The sequence below is a fragment of the Gorilla gorilla genome, chromosome 11, assembly GCF_029281585.2.
Source record: "Gorilla gorilla gorilla isolate KB3781 chromosome 11, NHGRI_mGorGor1-v2.1_pri, whole genome shotgun sequence".
Taxonomy (NCBI): Eukaryota; Metazoa; Chordata; class Mammalia; order Primates; family Hominidae; genus Gorilla; species Gorilla gorilla.
In genome coordinates, this window is record NC_073235.2 from 78,174,639 (window position 1) to 78,192,516 (window position 17,878).

Consider the following 17,878-nt stretch of genomic DNA (forward strand, 5'->3'; position numbering starts at 1 on the left):
ACAAATTTACAAGAAAAAAAAAACAGCCTCATCAAAAAGTGGGCAAAGGATATGAACAGACACTTCTCAACAGAAGACATTTATGTGGCCAACAAACATATGAAAAAAAGCTCATCATCACCAGTCATTAGAGAAATGCAAATCAAAACCACAATGAGATACCATCTCATGCTAGTTAGAATGGTGATCATTAAAAAGTCAGGAAACAACAGATGCTGGAGCGGATGTGGATAAATAGGAACGCTTTTACACTGTTGGTGGGAGTGTAAATTAGCTCAACCATTGTGGAAGACAGTGTGGTGATTCAGGATCAAGTATCCAGAACCAGAAATACCGTTTGACCCAGCAATCCCATTACTGGGTACATACCCAAAGGATTATAAATCATTCTACCATAAAGACACATGCACACATATGTTTATTGCAGCACTATTCACAATACCAAAGACTTGGAACCAACCCAAATGCCCATCAGTGTTAGACTGGATAAAGAAAATGTGGCACATATACACCATGGAACACTATGCAGCCATTAAAAAGAATGAATTCATGTCCTTTGCAGGGACATGGATGAAGCTGGAAATCATCATTCTCAGCAAACTAACACATGAACAGAAAACCACACACTGCATGTTCTCACTCATAAGAGGGAGTTGAACAATGAAGACATATGGGCACAGGGAGGGGAACATCACACCCTGGGACCTGTCGTGAGGTTTGGGGAGAAGGGGAGGGATAGCATTAGGAGAAATACCTAATGTAGATGACGGGTTGATGGGTGCAGCAAAACACCATGGCACATATATATCTATGTAACAAACCTGTATGTTCTGCACATGTATCCCAGAACTTAAACTATGATTTTAAAAAATGGCATTGTTAAAATCATTTAATTAAAAACCTAAAGCCAAACAAACAAACAAACCAACAAAAACACTTTAAGTGTTTAAGTTGCTTTTTTTACTATACTCACCAAGGAAAGGGAAAGATTGAGCCTCTTAAGACAATGCATGCAGAATGCTGAGAGTGCCAGGGCTGGACTGAGAAATTTTTAGGGTAAAGCTATTAATCAGAAAAGAAAAGAGAGGTAAGACAATGACTCACAACACATCAGAGCCGTTGGCTGCTCCCAGTGAGTACTAAACTCATTTAGGCAGCTAAAGCCAGTGGAAAAAGGGAAGCACTGAGGTTAGATCATCAAGAAGAGAGAAGAGAAGGATGATCTTTTCTCTTTTAGATTCCGATAAACAAAGACAAAACCTATAGATGCAAGTTTTAGGTTGAAGCTTGAAGAGAAGGCATCAAATGGTGCCCACATGTCACATTTCTTTACATCATGCTCCAAATGTCAGTCTTTCTAAATATGAAATATAAAGGTAGGTAATAAGCATTTAATTAAATATTTATGTTGTAATAGAGGCTTTAAAGAAACTGAATACTCAAATATAAAAATGTGAATTTTATTTGGTCTCCAATGTAGTATCTATGAGGTCCAAACCAACCTATGCAACTTGCTCATTTAACCTTAATTGAATGGTATCAGACATCATGGTACACTTTATCCCAGTTTGAACAGCATTATAACAGCTTATCTCTAAATCCACTAGATCAATAACTTGCCTACCCAACAAATGGCAAGAACTCCAAATATTTCCCCAAAGGGAGATTGTTTACTGTAATTCCTGTAACTTGTCTGTGCTCTGCCTTCTCTCTGCTCATCTTACAATCCTTCCGTCCGCACTCTGCTCACCAATTCAATACCATTTGCTCTACCAGCCAAAGTGTGGCTCGGGCCATTTAAATATGCTTGATATGAAATGACTCTTGTCTACTGCTCTCCTACCCTACTGGTTACTTTATTCACTGTTACTGATGTCTAGAATTCCTCACCATTTCATCTATTTTCAGGAAAGATTGTCCTTTATTACCTGATGTCCAGATATTGAAACCAGTGTATATCATATATTTTACTGTTTTCTTTGTTGTTATTGTTTCAAGTGGCAGGGTAAGTCTGGTAACCATTACTTCATCTTGGAGAGAAGCAGTAGTCTCAAATTTATAAAATTTAATGGAAAAATCGGAAAATAAAAGATTATGTTTATGAATTACCTTTAGGAATATAAATTATAATTAGAGTCCTTATGTTCAAAAAGTTAAGTAGAGATATGGAAGATATATATATATGTGTATATATATACACACATATATATACATATATACACATATATACGTATATATATACACATATATACGTATATATATATACACATATATATATGTATATATATGTGTATATATATATTTTTTGAGATGGATTTTCGCTCTGTTGCCTAAGGCTGGAGTGCAGTGATGCAATGTTGGCTTACTGCAAGCTCTGCCTCCTGGGTTCACATCATTCTCCTTCCTTAGCCTCCCAAGTAGCTGGGACTACAGGCGCCCACCACCACACCTGGCTGATTTTTTGTATTTTTAGAAGAGAGGGGTTTCACCGTGTTAGCCAGTATGGTCTCGATCTCCTGACCTCATGATCCACCTGCCTCGGCCTCCCAAAGTGCTGGGATTACAGGCGTAAGCCACCATGCCCAGCAGGAAGATATATTTTTTAAATACCCAAATGGAGCTTCCACAGAAGAAAAATACAATGTCTGAAATAAAAATAAGGGGGTGGTTCCAAAACAGCAGAATAGGAACAGCTCCAGTCTACAGCCCCAAGCATGAGCGACGAAGAAGACGGATGATTTCCGCATTTCCAACGGAGCTTGGAAGACAGTAGTGGTTCTCCCAGCACGCAGCTTGAGATCTGAGAATGGACAGACTGCTTCCTCAAGTGGGTCCCTGACCCCAAAGTAGCCTAACTGGGAGGCACCCCCAAGTAGGGGCAGCCTGACACCTCACACAGCTGGGTACACCCCTCTGAGACAAAACTTCCAGAGGAATGATCAGGCAGCAACATTTGCTATTCACCAATATTTGCTGTTCTGCAGCCTCCGCTGCTGATACCCAGGCAAACAGGGTCTTGAGTGGACCTCCAGCAAACTCCAACAGACCTGCAGCTGAGGGTTCTGACTGTTAGAAGAAAAACTAACAAACAGAAAGGACATCCACACCAAAAACCTATCTGTATGTCACCATCATCAAAGACCAAAGGTAGATAAAACCACAAAGATGGGGAAAAAACAGAGCAGAAAAACTGAAAATTCTAAAAATCAGAGCACCTCTCCTCCTCCAAAGGAATGCAGCTCCTCACCAGCAATGGAACAAAGCTGTAAGGAGAATAACATTGACGAGTTGAGAGAAGAAGGCTTCAGATGATCGAACTTCTCCGACCTAAAGGAGGAAGTTCGAACCCATGGCAAAGAAGTTAGAAACCTTGAAAAAAGATTAGACGAATGGCTAACTAGAATAACCAATGCAGAGAAGTCCTTAAAGGACCTGATGGAGCTGAAAACCATGGCACGAGAACTACGTGACGAATGCACAAGCTTCAGTAGCCATTCAATCAACTGGAAGAAAGGGTATCAGTGATGGAAAATCAAATGAATGAAATGAAGTGAGAAGAGAAGTTTAGAGAAAAAAGAATAAAAAGAAATGAACAAACCCTCCAAGAAATATGGGACGATGTGAAAAGACCAAATCTACGTCTGATTGTTGTACCTGAAAGTGACGGGGAGAATGGAACCAAGTTGGAAAACACTCTGCAGGATATTATCCAGGAGAACTTCCCCAATCTAGCAAGGCAGGCCAACATTCAAATTCAGGAAATACAGAGAACGCCACAAAGATACTCCTCAAGAAGAGCAACTCCAAGACGCATAATTGTCAGATTCACCAAAGTTGAAATGAAGGAAAAATGTTAAGGGCAGCCAGTGAGAAAGGTCGGGTAACCCACAAAGGGAAGCCCATCAGACTAACAGCTGATCTCTTGGCAGAAACTCTGCAAGCCAGAAGAGAGTGGGGGTCAATATTCAACATTCTTAAAGAAAAGAATTTTCAACCCAGAATTTCATATCCACCCAAACTAAACTTCTCAATAAGTTAGGTATCTCAAAATAATAAGAGCTATTTATGAAAAACCCACAGCCAATATCATACTTAATGGGCAAAAACTGGAAGCATTCCCTTTGAAAACTGGCACAAGACAGGGATGCCCTCTCTCACCACTCCTATTCAACATAGTGTTGGAAGTTCTGGCCAGGACTATCAGGTAGGAGAAGGAAATAAAGGGTATTCAATTAGGAAAAGAGGAAGTCAAATTGTCCCTGTTCGCAGACGACATGATTGTATATCTAGAAAACCCCATCGTCTCAGCCCAAAATCTCCTTAAGCTGATAAGTAACTTCAGCAAGTCTTAGGATACAAAATCAATGTGCGAAAATCACAAGCGTTCTTATACACCAATAACAGACAAACAGAGAGCCAAATCATGAGTGAACTCCCATTCACAACTGCTTCAAAGAGAATAAAATACCTAGGAATCCAACTTGCAAGGGATGTGAATGACCTCTTCAAGGAGAACTACAAACCACTGCTCAACGAAATAAAAGACGATACAAACAAATGGAAGAACATTCCATGCTCATGGGTAGGAAGAACCAATATCATGAAAATGGCCATACTGCCCAAGGTAATTTATAGATTCAATGCCATCCCCATCAAGCTACCAACGACTTTCTTCACAGAATTGGAAAAAACTACTTTAAAGTTCATATGGAAACAAAAAAGAGCCCACATTGTCAAGTCAATCCTAAGCCAAAAGAACAAAGCTGGAGGCATCATGCTACCTGACTTCAAACTATACTACAAGCCTACAGTAACAAAAACAGCATGGTACTCATACCAAAACACAGAGATATGGACCAATGGAACAGAACAGAGCCCTCAGAAATAATGCCACACATCTACAACTATCTGATCTTTGACAAACCTGACAAAAACAAGAAATGGGGAAAGGATTCCCTATTTAATAAATGATTCTGGGAAAACTGGCTAGCCATATGTAGAAAGCTGAAACTGGATCCCTTCCTTACATCTTATACAAAAATTAATTCAAGATAGATTAAAGACTTAAATGTTAGACCTAAAACCATAAAAACCCTAGAAGAAAACCTAGGCAATACCATTCAAGACATAGGCATGGGCAAGGACTTCATGTCTGAAACACCAAAAGCAATGGCAACAAAAGACAAAATTGACAAATGGGATCTCATTAAACTAAAGAGCTTCTGCACAGCAAAAGAAACTACCATCAGAGTGAACAGGCAACCTACAGAATGGGAGAAAATTTTTGCAATCTGCTCATCTGACAAAGGGCTAATATCCAGAATCTACAAAGAACTCAAACAAATTTACAAGAAAAAACAAACAACCCCATCAAAAAGTGGGTGAAGGATATGAACAGACACTTCTCAAAAGAAGACATTTATGCAGCCAAAAAACACATGAAAAAATGATCATCATCACTGGTCATCAGAGACATGCAAATCAAAACCACAATGAGATACCATCTCACACCAGTTAGAATGGCAATCATTAAAAAGTCAGGAAACAACAGGTGCTGGAGAGGATGTGGAGAAATAGGAACACTTTTACACTGTTGGTGGGACTGTAAACTAGTTCAACCATTGTGGAAGTCAGTGTGGTGATTCCTCAGGGATCTATAACTAGAAATACCATTTGACCCAGCCATCCCATTACTGGGTATATACCCAAAAGATTATAAATCACGCTGCTATAAAGACACATGCACACGTATGTTTATTGTGGCACTATTCACAATAGCAAAGACTTGGAACCAATCCAAATGTCCAACAATGATAGACTTGATTAAGAAAATGTGGCACATATACACCAAGGAATACTATGCAGCCATAAAAAACGATGAGTTCATGTCCTTTGTAGGGACATGGATGAAATTGGAAATCATCATTCTCAGCAAACTATCGGAAGGACAAAAAAAAACAAACACCACATGTTCTCACTCATAGGTGGGAATTGAACAATGAGAACACATGGACACAGGAAGGGGAAAATCACACACTGGGGCCTGTTGTGGGGTGGGGGGAGGGGGACAGTGATAGCATTAGGAGATATACCTAATGTAAATGACGAGTTAATGGGTGCAGCACACCAACATGGCACATGTATACATATGTAACAAACCTGCACATTGTGCACATGTACCCTAAAACTTAAAGTGTAATTTAAAAAAAGAAATAAAAATAAAATGCTGAATAAGATTAGTGGCAGATTACATATTGCAAAAGAAACTATTAGTGACTTAAAAACATAGCCAATAGCAAAACAAAACAAAACAAAAAACCACAGCCAATAGCAATAATCCACAAATGAAACACAGAGAGAAAAAATAAAAATTTTAAAATGACAAGAGAATCCTATAAGCGGAGAAGGTAGGAGATTAAAAAAATATTTTAAGAAGTAATGGCTGAAAAATCTCCAAATTTGATGAAAACTATAAACGCCCAGATCCAAGAAGTTCAATGAACTACAACCACAAAAACCATGAAGAAAACTACACCAAGGCACATCATAATCAAATTGCTGAGAATTGTGATAAAGAGAAAATAGTAAAAGTAACCAAACAAGGGAAAAATGAAACATTATGTACAGATAAATTAAGCTAAGAATGACAACATATTTCTTGTCAGAAAAAAATGTAAGTGCAAAGAAGCCAATGAAGTAATATGTTGAAGGTATTAAAAAAAAACCTTAACAACCTATGATTCTATACCCAGCAACAATATCTTTTCAAAGTTAACGTATAAAATAAGGACATTTTTAGACATATAAAACCTGAAAGAATTCATCAATAGCAGACCCACACTAAAAGATATGTTAAAGGAATTCCTTTGGGAACAAAGAAAATGACTTAAGATAGAGATATGAATCAAAGGAATGAAAAGCATCAAAAATGGTAACTATATGTGTAAATATATGAGATTTTTTCTTATTATTTAGCTTTATGTCAAAGTGTTTAAGAACAAAGAATATTACCAGAGATTAAAAAGGCAATTTTATGATGCAGAGCTGAAAAATTTCACCACTCCCTCTTCCAGTAATTATTTTTAAGTAGACTGAAAGTCAGGAAGGATACAATGGACTTGAACAACACTATTGACCTATTAAGCAAACTGACCTAATTGACATTTATAGAACACTCCACCACTCCACCTAGTAACAGAATACACATTATTTTCATGTGTATACAGATCATTTATCAAGATAAATCAAATTTTGATCATAAAATAAGTCTGCAGAAAAAGCCTTTGACAAAATTCAACAACCCTTCATGCTAAAAACTCTCAATAAATTAGGTATTGATGGGACGTATTTCAAAATAATAAGAGCTATCTATGACAAACCCACAGCCAATATCATACTGAATGGGCAAAAACTGGAAGCATTCCCTTTGAAAACTGGCACAAGACAGGGATGCCCTCTCTCACCACTCCTATTCAACATAGTGTTGGAAGTTCTGGCCAGGGCAATCAGGCAGGAGAAGGAAATAAAGGGTATTCAATTAGGAAAAGAGGAAGTCAAATTGTCCCTGTTTGCAGACGACATGATTGTTTATCTAGAAAACCCCATTGTCTCAGCCCCAAATCTCCTTAAGCTGATAAGCAACTTCAGCAAAGTCTCAGGATACAAAATCAATGTACAAAAATCACAAGCATTCTTATACACCAACAACAGACAAACAGAGAGCCAAATCATGAGTGAACTCCCATTCACAATTGCTTCAAAGAGAATAAAATACCTAGGAATCCAACTTACAAGGGATGTGAAGGACCTCTTCAAGGAGAACTACAAACCACTGCTCAAGGAAATAAAAGAGGATACAAACAAATGGAAGAACATTCCATGCTCATGGGTAGGAAGAATCAATATCATGAAAATGGCCATACTGCCCAAGGTAATTTACAGATTCAATGCCATCCCCATCAAGCTACCAATGACTTTCTTCACAGAATTGGAAAAAACTACTTTAAAGTTCATATGGAACCAAAAAAGAGCCCGCATCGCCAAGGCAATCCTAAGCCAAAAGAACAAAGCTGGAGGCATCACACTACCTGACTTCAAACTATACTACAAGGCTACAGTAACAAAAACAGCATAGTACTGGTACCAAAACAGAGATATAGATCAATGGAACAGAACAGAGCCCTCAGAAATAACGCCGCATACCTACAACTATCTGATCTTTGACAAACCCGAGAAAAACAAGCAATGGGGAAAGGATTCCCTATTTAATAAATGGTGCTGGGAAAACTGGCTAGCCATATGTAGAAAGCTGAAACTGGATCCCTTCCTTACACCTTATACAAAAATCAATTCAAGATGGATTAAAGATTTAAACGTTAGACCTAAAACCATAAAAACCCTAGAAGAAAACCTAGGCATTACCATTCAGGACACAGGCGTGGGCAAGGACTTCATGTCCAAAACACCAAAAGCAATGGCAACAAAAGACAAAATTGACAAATGGGATCTAATTAAACTAAAGAGCTTCTGCACAGCAAAAGAAACTACCATCAGAGTGAACAGGCAACCTACAAAATGGGAGAAAATTTTCGCAACCTACTCATCTGACAAAGGGCTAATATCCAGAATCTACAATGAACTCAAACAAATTTACAAGAAAAAAACAAACAACCCCATCAAAAAGTGGATGAAGGATATGAACAGACACTTCTCAAAAGAAGACATTTATGCAGCCAAAAAACACATGAAAAAATGCTCATCATCACTGGCCATCAGAGAAATGCAAATCAAAACCACTATGAGATATCATCTCACACCAGTTAGAATGGCAATCATTAAAAAGTCAGGAAACAACAGGTGCTGGAGAGGATGTGGAGAAATAGGATCACTTTTACACTGTTGGTGGGACTGTAAACTAGTTCAACCATTGTGGAAGTCAGTGTGGCGATTCCTCAGGGATCTAGAACTAGAAATACCATTTGACCCAGCCATCCCATTACTGGGTATATACCCAAAGGACTATAAATCATGCTGCTATAAAGACACATGCACACGTATGTTTATTGCGGCATTATTCACAATAGCAAAGACTTGGAACCAACCCAAATGTCCAACAATGATAGAATGGATTAAGAAAATGTGGCACATATACACCATGGAATACTATGCAGCCATAAAAAATGATGAGTTCATGTCCTTTGTAGGGACATGGATGAAATTGGAAACCATCATTCTCAGTAAACTATCACAAGAACAAAAAACCAAACACCGCATATTCTCACTCATAGGTGGGAATTGAACAATGAGATCACATGGACACAGGAAGGGGAATATCACACTCTGGGGACTGTTGTGGGGTGGGGGGAGGGGGGAGGGATAGCATTGGGAGATATACCTAATGCTAGATGACGAGTTAGTGGGTGCAGCGCACCAGCATGGCACATGTATACATATGTAACTAACCTGCACAATGTGCACATGCACCCTAAAACTTAAAGTATAATAAAAAAAAATAAAATAAAATAAAATAAGTCTCAATACTTTTAAAAGGATTCAAGTCGTACAAAATGTGTTCTATGACCACAATGAAATTAAATTAGAAATCAATAACAGAAAGATCTTTGAGAAATCCCTCAAAATTTAGAACTTAGATAATACAATTTTAAATAACCCACTGGTCAAGGAAGAAATAAAATTGTAAATTTGATTATTTAAGAAAGACTTGTGAAATTAAAAACACAGCACATCAAAATTTATAACAGAAATTTATCAATTTATGAAGAAATGTCTCAGATCAATTACCTCAGATTCTATTTTCAGAAACCAGAAAAAGAGAAGCAAGTACAACCCAGATTAAGCAGAGGAAAGGAAATAATAAAGATCAGATAAGAGATCAATGAAACAGAAAAAGGAAAATAGAGAAAATCAAAGAAACCAAAAGCTGGTTCTTCAAAGAGATCAATAAAATGAATAAACTTCTAATCATGTTGACAAGGAGAACAAAAAAGATAGAAGACACAAAGTTCCAATATCAGGAATGAGAGAGGGAGCATCACTACAGAATTTACAGATATTAAATGAATAATAAAGGATATTATTAATAGCTTTTTGACAATAAATATAATAATTTAGATGAAATGAATGAATTCTTTGAAACATACAGGTACCAAACTCACTCAAAGAGAAATAGATTACCTGATTAACCTTATAACTATTATAGAAATTGAATTTGTGGTTAAATTCTTGCCACAAAAAAATCTGCAGGCCCTGATGGCTTCACTACTGAATTCTACCAAACGTTTAAGCTAGAAATAAGGCCAATTCTTTCCAAACTCTTCCAGAAAATTAAAGAGGACAGAACAATTTCCAACTCATTCTATGAGGCTAGAATTACCCTGATACCAAAACTTGATAGTCACATTTTAAGAAAACTACAGACCGATATACCCCATGAACACAGATGCAAAAATTCCAGATAAATTTTAGCAAATTGAATCAAATAACAATATAAAAAGGACAAAACAGCATGACAAAGTAGGGCTTCTCCGAGGAATATGAGTAGCTTAACCTCATCAAGGTAGGTATTGTTTTAGATGACCCACATTTTAAAATCTTAAAACAGAAGGTCAGATTCAGTATAAATATTCCTGTGCTTCCTTATTGAAGATCTTGCCTCTTGTTAGGGCAGCCAGGAGCTGGGTAATTTTTCACTCTTCAGGATGAAGAGAAGCCTGAGATCAAAATATCCAACAGTTCAATCAAATGTATAAATTAGACTTCTACCTGGATTTACCACATTAAGACTCTTGAATGATAAAGATTTTTTGAAGTATTGAGACAACAGCAACTATATGGTTACCTTATATCCACACTTAGCAACAGTGAAGCAAAATTTAAACAGGAAAAGGCTGAGGGAACTGTCTACAAACAAAAAGAAGAAACAGGAAGGACTAGAGAGAGAGAGAGAGAGATTTGTTTTTTGGGGGAAGGGCCATGCCGTCTTCCAGGTGCTACCAACCAGAAGCCAATCTTTACCATTCCAATATAAAATTTCTCTGTTGGTAGACAGAGTCCCTTCCCTCCCTCTATTAAAAATCAGGAAAACCACAGGGGAAAGGGTGGTAAGCACACACACAGAGACAGTGTTCCCCTCCCCAGAGCAGATATTGGGAGCATAAGGGTGAAGATGGGAACATTGGGCAAAGCAGCCCACAATGGTTCAGGGAATGGAGAATGGGCAGCATGGACTTCCTCCAACAGGAGATGGCAGAAAACTGCAGTGGAAGTAAAGTGGAGGGAAGAGGAAAGTAAACTCTAGGAAGGGTCAACAAAGAGGCAGCAGAATGGAGTGGAAAAAACATGACTTTTGAGTCCAGAGACTTGTGTTTGCATCTTAACTTGTTAACTAAATGACTGTTGAATGACTTATGCTTTCCATGCTGCCTCTTCCATAAAAATACCTACCTCGTATTCATGTTGTGATGATTAAATACGTTAAATGAGATATCATAAGTAATGCATATGTAAAGTATATTAGGTTGATATGAGGCATCCGTAACACTTATAGAGCCTCAAAGTTCTGAGAATAGAAGGAACCGTAGGAAAATTTCTGCTTCAGTAGAAAACTAGGCATTGCCTATCAAGCTTGTCTAACCCATGGCCCGCAGGCCACATGCAGACCAGGACAGCTTTGAATGCAGTCCAACATAAATTTGTAAACTTTCTTAAAACATTATGATTTTTTTTGTGATTTTTTTAGCTCATCATCTATTATTAGTGTTAATATATTTTATGTGTAGCCCAAGACAATTCGTCTTCTTCCAGTGTAGCCCAGGGAAGCCAAAAGATTGGACACCCATGGTCTTGATCCTAGAGGATACTTTTCCAGTTTGATTCTAGCCTGTCCTCGTCTTTGGTCTATTTACAACTCTGTAAATTGTGAATAACTGATAACAATGTACAATAATTCTTGTCTATAGATTTGCAAATTCTGTTCAAAAATGTTCAATTGCCTATCACCAACTCCTTGTGAAAAAACCAGTTTTGCCTTCACTTTCACATTCATCTCAATGTTATCTACAACATGTGTATTCTTTAGATTCTCTTTTAAGAGTCATGAGGCACTCAAAAGAGTGTGAGAGTCATGATTTTACCGTTTTTTAAGATTGTCTTTTAACATGACTAAGAATTGAGTCATCTGCCATTGAGGACTGTACAATTTGTTTATATTGCAGCTGCAATCACCATCAGCAAAGCCGTTCTCAGTTTCCATCCTGTAATGTATTTTCTCAATTGCTTTTATCTGACACTGGTTCAACTGAAGTTCTTGTACATATGCAGAAAGTTAATAAAGCGTAGTTATGAACTGTTCTAGCAAGTTAATAACTTCTAAATTGAAGGAGCAATATATAATAACCTGAGCAAATTAATCATTTTAAAACATCAGCACCTTTGTCCATTTCCAATTTGCAAAAACCTGAGAAAGAAGAATGCTGCACTTAGATAACTCAAGCAGGACCCTGGAAAACAAACAACGACACAGTCAATACCTGTCAGGCTTCCCAAGCTCTAATGAGAGAACAGGTCTTCCTCTTTCTCGTCCCATACAGTCATGCATCCACTGTCAGTCCTCACTCAGCTATACTGTTTGCCTTTGTCAAGTACCCATTCCATGGTCCTGGATTAGGTGCTTAGGGTGCAAAGATGGATGGACACAGCCCTATAGACAGACTGTTCAAATAGGGTGATGAGTGTTATGCTGTAGGATGGACAGCCCAGAGAGGACAGACATCTTGCCTCGGTCAACAAAGGCACTTCAACTGACACTGGAAGGATGCAAAGCAGCTAAGCAGGTGAAAGAGGGGGGATAGGAATTCTAAAACAGGGAACGGCATGTGCAAAGGCCTAAGGGTCACATAGAGAGAGCACGGTGTACCCAGAGACTATAAGCCATCTGGAATGCAGAATGCACAAAATGACAATGTGGGCATAGGCAAGGACCAGGCTGCTGTATGCTGCAGCAGCCCTGGAGGAAAAATCAAATAATACTGTCTGCCATTTATTGGATGCCTACTATATACCAGGGATTATAATAAGCATTTTACAAATATTGTCTCAGTTAATCCTCACCAAATCCTAAATGGTTAAGTAGGATTTCTTTCTCTGTATTGCATTTTAATTACAAAACTAATATATGCTTGTTGCAACAAGTCAAATTATCCCTCCAATCATAATCCTCAGCAAAAGTAGTAATGTGGTTTATATTCTTCCACATACTTCTCAATGCTCACACAGCAAATATAAATGTACAAACAAATATATGTAAATTAGTTTATACTATACACATTCTTTGTCAACAACTTTTAAAATATAGCCACACATACAGACATCCTTTCAGGTTAGTACTTACAGAGATAAATCCTCCTTTAAACATTCCGAATGTATCAGAATTCATTCCACCATTCCTCTACCAGTGAACATTCAGGATTTTTTTTTTCCCTCTACAACAAACAATGCTGAAATAAACACATCTTTGTGAATATATCCTTATGTACTGACGCTCTCATTTTTGTAGAATAGAGTCCCCCAAAGTGGGCATACACATTAAAAATTTTAGAGACACTGTCACACTAAATTATTAATGTTCTTTACACCTATTCATTTTTATACCTCTGCAAAGTTGCAGAAAATAAATTGTTTTTCCCGGCAACTCTTTGAGCCTTGTGGAGAATGATGAGGTCCTCATTCAGGTTTTTTTTTACGGTCAATCTGAAGGTTTTAGCCTGAATTTTACACACCTGAGCAATGAGACAACAAGAATATTAAATGATAAAACATCTCTTTATACCCACATGCCTTCGCTTACTGCTGAGGGACTCCTTGCTCGCTGCTTGGGCTGAGCAGGTGCTAGGCTGTAAGGCTGCCAGATTTTAGGTGGAGAAGTCATCAAATTATGAATGAACGCCTGTCATCATGGTCACATGACCCTTCTGACTGAGCCAATCAAGTCAAAATGTATTGCCATAACTACAGCTTCATTTTTAGACATATAAGCCAACATATCCTTAAAACTATTTGCTACATCATATATTTTTTGCTTCTGTTATTTCTAACTAGGTTTGGAGAATATGGCAGAAATGGCATTTTAAAAAAGACAAAGACAAAAGGGAAAAATTCTTAAGTCCAAAGTTAAGCATAAACCTTGTTTTAAAACCAAGCAATTTGTTTTCCTTATTTTAACATAACTGCACAGGTTTTTGACTAGCAGATGAGGAAGAACTTAAAGGACCTGCGTTTCAAATATTTAGTAGCATCGTTACTGCAGGGCTTTAAGAAGTTCCCTATTGTCCTGTGTAACTTTTGGGCAGCATCAGAAGCATGTGCTAAAGCTGCTCCTTCTAGTGGGCCTTTGTCTGCACCATTTCCAATTTCAACTTGATATCACATTACCTTTCAATGTAACTGACTTTTGAGTCAGCTCCAGATGAGTGCTACATTTCGTCCATGTGTCCAAACTTGCAATTCTCCCCACTTCATATCTTACCAAAATGTACTCTTGGGAAAAACTGCCCATGTATTCTACCTCATGTGGCCAAGTTTAGGCAGCTTATGAGACTTAATATCCTATAAGTGGTGGGAGATGGCATTTAAACAAAGGAATAAACAATAACAATAATAAAAAATGTTTAGAGTTGCACAGTTAGAAGTATAATAACATTTAATACTGTTATAACATATAAATAATGTTATAATATATAAATAACAACATACACAATAATAAATATTTCAGTGCCACAGTTGAGAACTGTGGAACTGTAAACATGAGCAAGCAGGAGAGGTGTGAGTGGTGGCTGTGGCACCAAGACAGCCACTTCTTCTGCATTAGCATAAAGCCATTCCTAGAATGAGAAACACTCTTTCATGAATCACCACATTACACTTGGACGAATCAATCCTTATCTTGCTAAAAAATAAAATAAAAAATGTCACTGTGGCACTGTCTTGCTTAACACCTTTAGTTGACTCTGCATCCCACTAGGACAAAACCTAAGCCCCAACCCTCAGCTCCCATCATGGCACCCACTTGTGCTCCTAGGAAGGAGCATCTGGCGCCTTTTCCTCTGTGGCCTGGCTCACCCACTGTCCGTGGCCTGGCACACAATTCCCCACCTTACTCAGTGGTAAAATTCTATTCATTCATCTTTATACTTGGCTCAGTGAGCACCTGCTCTGCCAATCCTTCCTTAGTCTCCTCTCCAAGCTTCCTGACTCTGACCTCTACTCTCAGTGCTGCCAGATCATGTCGTCATGATGTCTTCCTGTCTGGGCTCTCCCAGCACCACTGTGCTCCTGAAGAGTGGGGACCATGTCTCTTCCATGACTGTAGCTCTCAGGGGCCCAGCAAGCAGCCCTCAATAAACACTTCTTGAATGTGCATCAGTTTCTCCAAAGTGACCAAGGAAGGACCAAGGATCCCAGTCTTACAGATTCACACTTTGTTCTCAAATTCCCCAGAGTGACACTTTGGAATGAGTATCAGTCTCCTGAAGCCCCATCTGACAATGAAGGCTTTAATGTGTTTTTAGTTTCCTGTGCACCTCCCAACCCGCCCAAGAAAGTCAGTCATTTTCCTGCCTGGTGCGCTTAACAATCACCACTGTATTTCCTCATCTGAAAAATGGGTATAACGACGGAGCTGTTGGGGGGATTAAATTATGTAAAATGGTTAAAGTGGTGTTGGGCACATGACACTTCAAGAAATGTTAGCCATTATTATAATTATTAAATCTGAAATCATTTGATGTCCTTGAACATTATTCAAATTTATATGTATGCAAATCCCCCTAATGTATGCTCACTGATGCCAACATTAATCGTATCAGAATTTGCTCCATAAGCATATTTCGAGCATAGGCTAACATGTTTGTATGCATAGGACTTCAACAGCTCCCGTTTCACAGACTAGAAGTAAGAATGTTTTTCAGTGAACTTTGCCCTGGCAGTTAACAAATGATAAGAAAGTTCATTCGGTGGGATTTTACAGGCAGCTAAATTGCCCCAAGTTTAGACTACCTGAAGCTGTTACAGCAAAGCTCACCCTGGCAGCTGGGGCACCAAATCCATGACCCCTGCTAGTTAATATGAAGTGGGGAGGGGGCCGAGGGTAAAGGAGACCCACATGAAGAGAGAATGTGAAATGAAACAGCAAGTGGTCCTCTGACTTGCTGAGGATTCTCTCGGGAAAAACATACCTGCTTGTGAAACATGAGCTTTAAGAAGAGTTGCCTGTCTACTTTTTCCCCATTCATTTTTTTGTATATATAATTTATGCTGCGTTATTCAGTCATCATTTAAGATTATTACCACAGCTTGCTAACAAGCCAAACTGCACTCAAAAGCATCTCAGAAGAGGAACTCACTTTTCTATCAACAAAAGTGTCTTCCAGTTTACACCAAAACCAATATATCAAAAGAAGTATTTTCCCGTATATCATGGAATTAACTGGTCATCAATGCATGACAAAATTCAAGTTTCTCTCAGATTCTGGGGTCATTTTACAGACCCAATTTACCAAAGACTTGACAATTTTTCACAAATTAACTTCGGTCTGCCCAAGGTGCATCAGAAGCTCTATGTAAAACAGGCATCTTTTACTTTTGCATTACTTTTATGTGATTCTAGTTTCAATCAGCCAACCTATTGTCAAAAGTATTAACTACATTCTAACTTCACTGTTAGAATAAAATGGAGCAAGTATTCTACTCCAAACTGAAGGTTAAACTTAGCATTTAATTATCTTTAGCTTCAGGATTATACAAGGGAGTTCCAAGAGAGACAAGAATATAATAAAGTAGTAATATTCCAAGTTCTATACTGGTTTTGGACTGAATTGTTTCTCTCCCCAACTCATCTGTTGAAGCCCCAACCCCCAGTAACTCAGAATGTGACTGTCTTTGAAGATATAGCCTTAAATAGGTAATTAAGTTAAAACTATGCCATTAGGTCCTAATCCACACTGAATGATGTCCTTATAAGAAAAGGAAATTAGAATACAAAAAGCGACACCAGGGACATGCAGGACATGCAGGCACAGAGGAAAGACCATGTGAAGAGGCAGAAAGAGGGTGGTCATCTGCAAGCCAAGGAGCGCGGCCTCAGAGAAAACCAACCCTGCTGTCACCTTGATCTTGGACTTCCAGCCTCCAGAACTGTGAGATGATAAATTTCTGTTGTTTAAGCCACCCACAACAACCCAATATGTTGTTATGGCAGCCCTAAGAAATTAGTAAAATAGTCCAAGAATTCAGGTGTGAATTCAAAATACTCTATGGAATAGGAAAGAATTCAGAATACTCTATAAAGTAGGAAACCAAATTCTTAAACTTTGTGCCATATTCCAAGAGATCATAATAAAGAAAATTAAGTATTCATCAATGGTCCTTCTTCCTTTGTCCCCTCACCCAGACCTCTTAGGCTGCATGGAACAGTTGCTGAAACTCCATCCTGTTCTGCTCTTCCCAGATGTGATCTCTAGGGTCCAGCTGTTTTTCTCCCTCAATCCCTTCTCATTTGTACATCAGAATCACTGGAGAGCTTGTGAAAACAGAGTATTGGGCCCCACTCCCAGAGTTTTTGATCCAATAGGTCTGAGATGGGGCCCACAAATTTACACTTCTAAAATAGTGCAAATGATACTGATGCTTTGAGAACCACTGTATCATATACCAGGTTACCAGCAATCCCTACGCTCAGCCATACCTGCAACCAAAAACAGTGACATACACCCTTAGGGCCCTGCTTGGATTTGGCAGGCTAAGCTTATAAATTAATTTATGCCAATGTAAAGCAATATATTACCCCTTACAGGGTATTTGATTT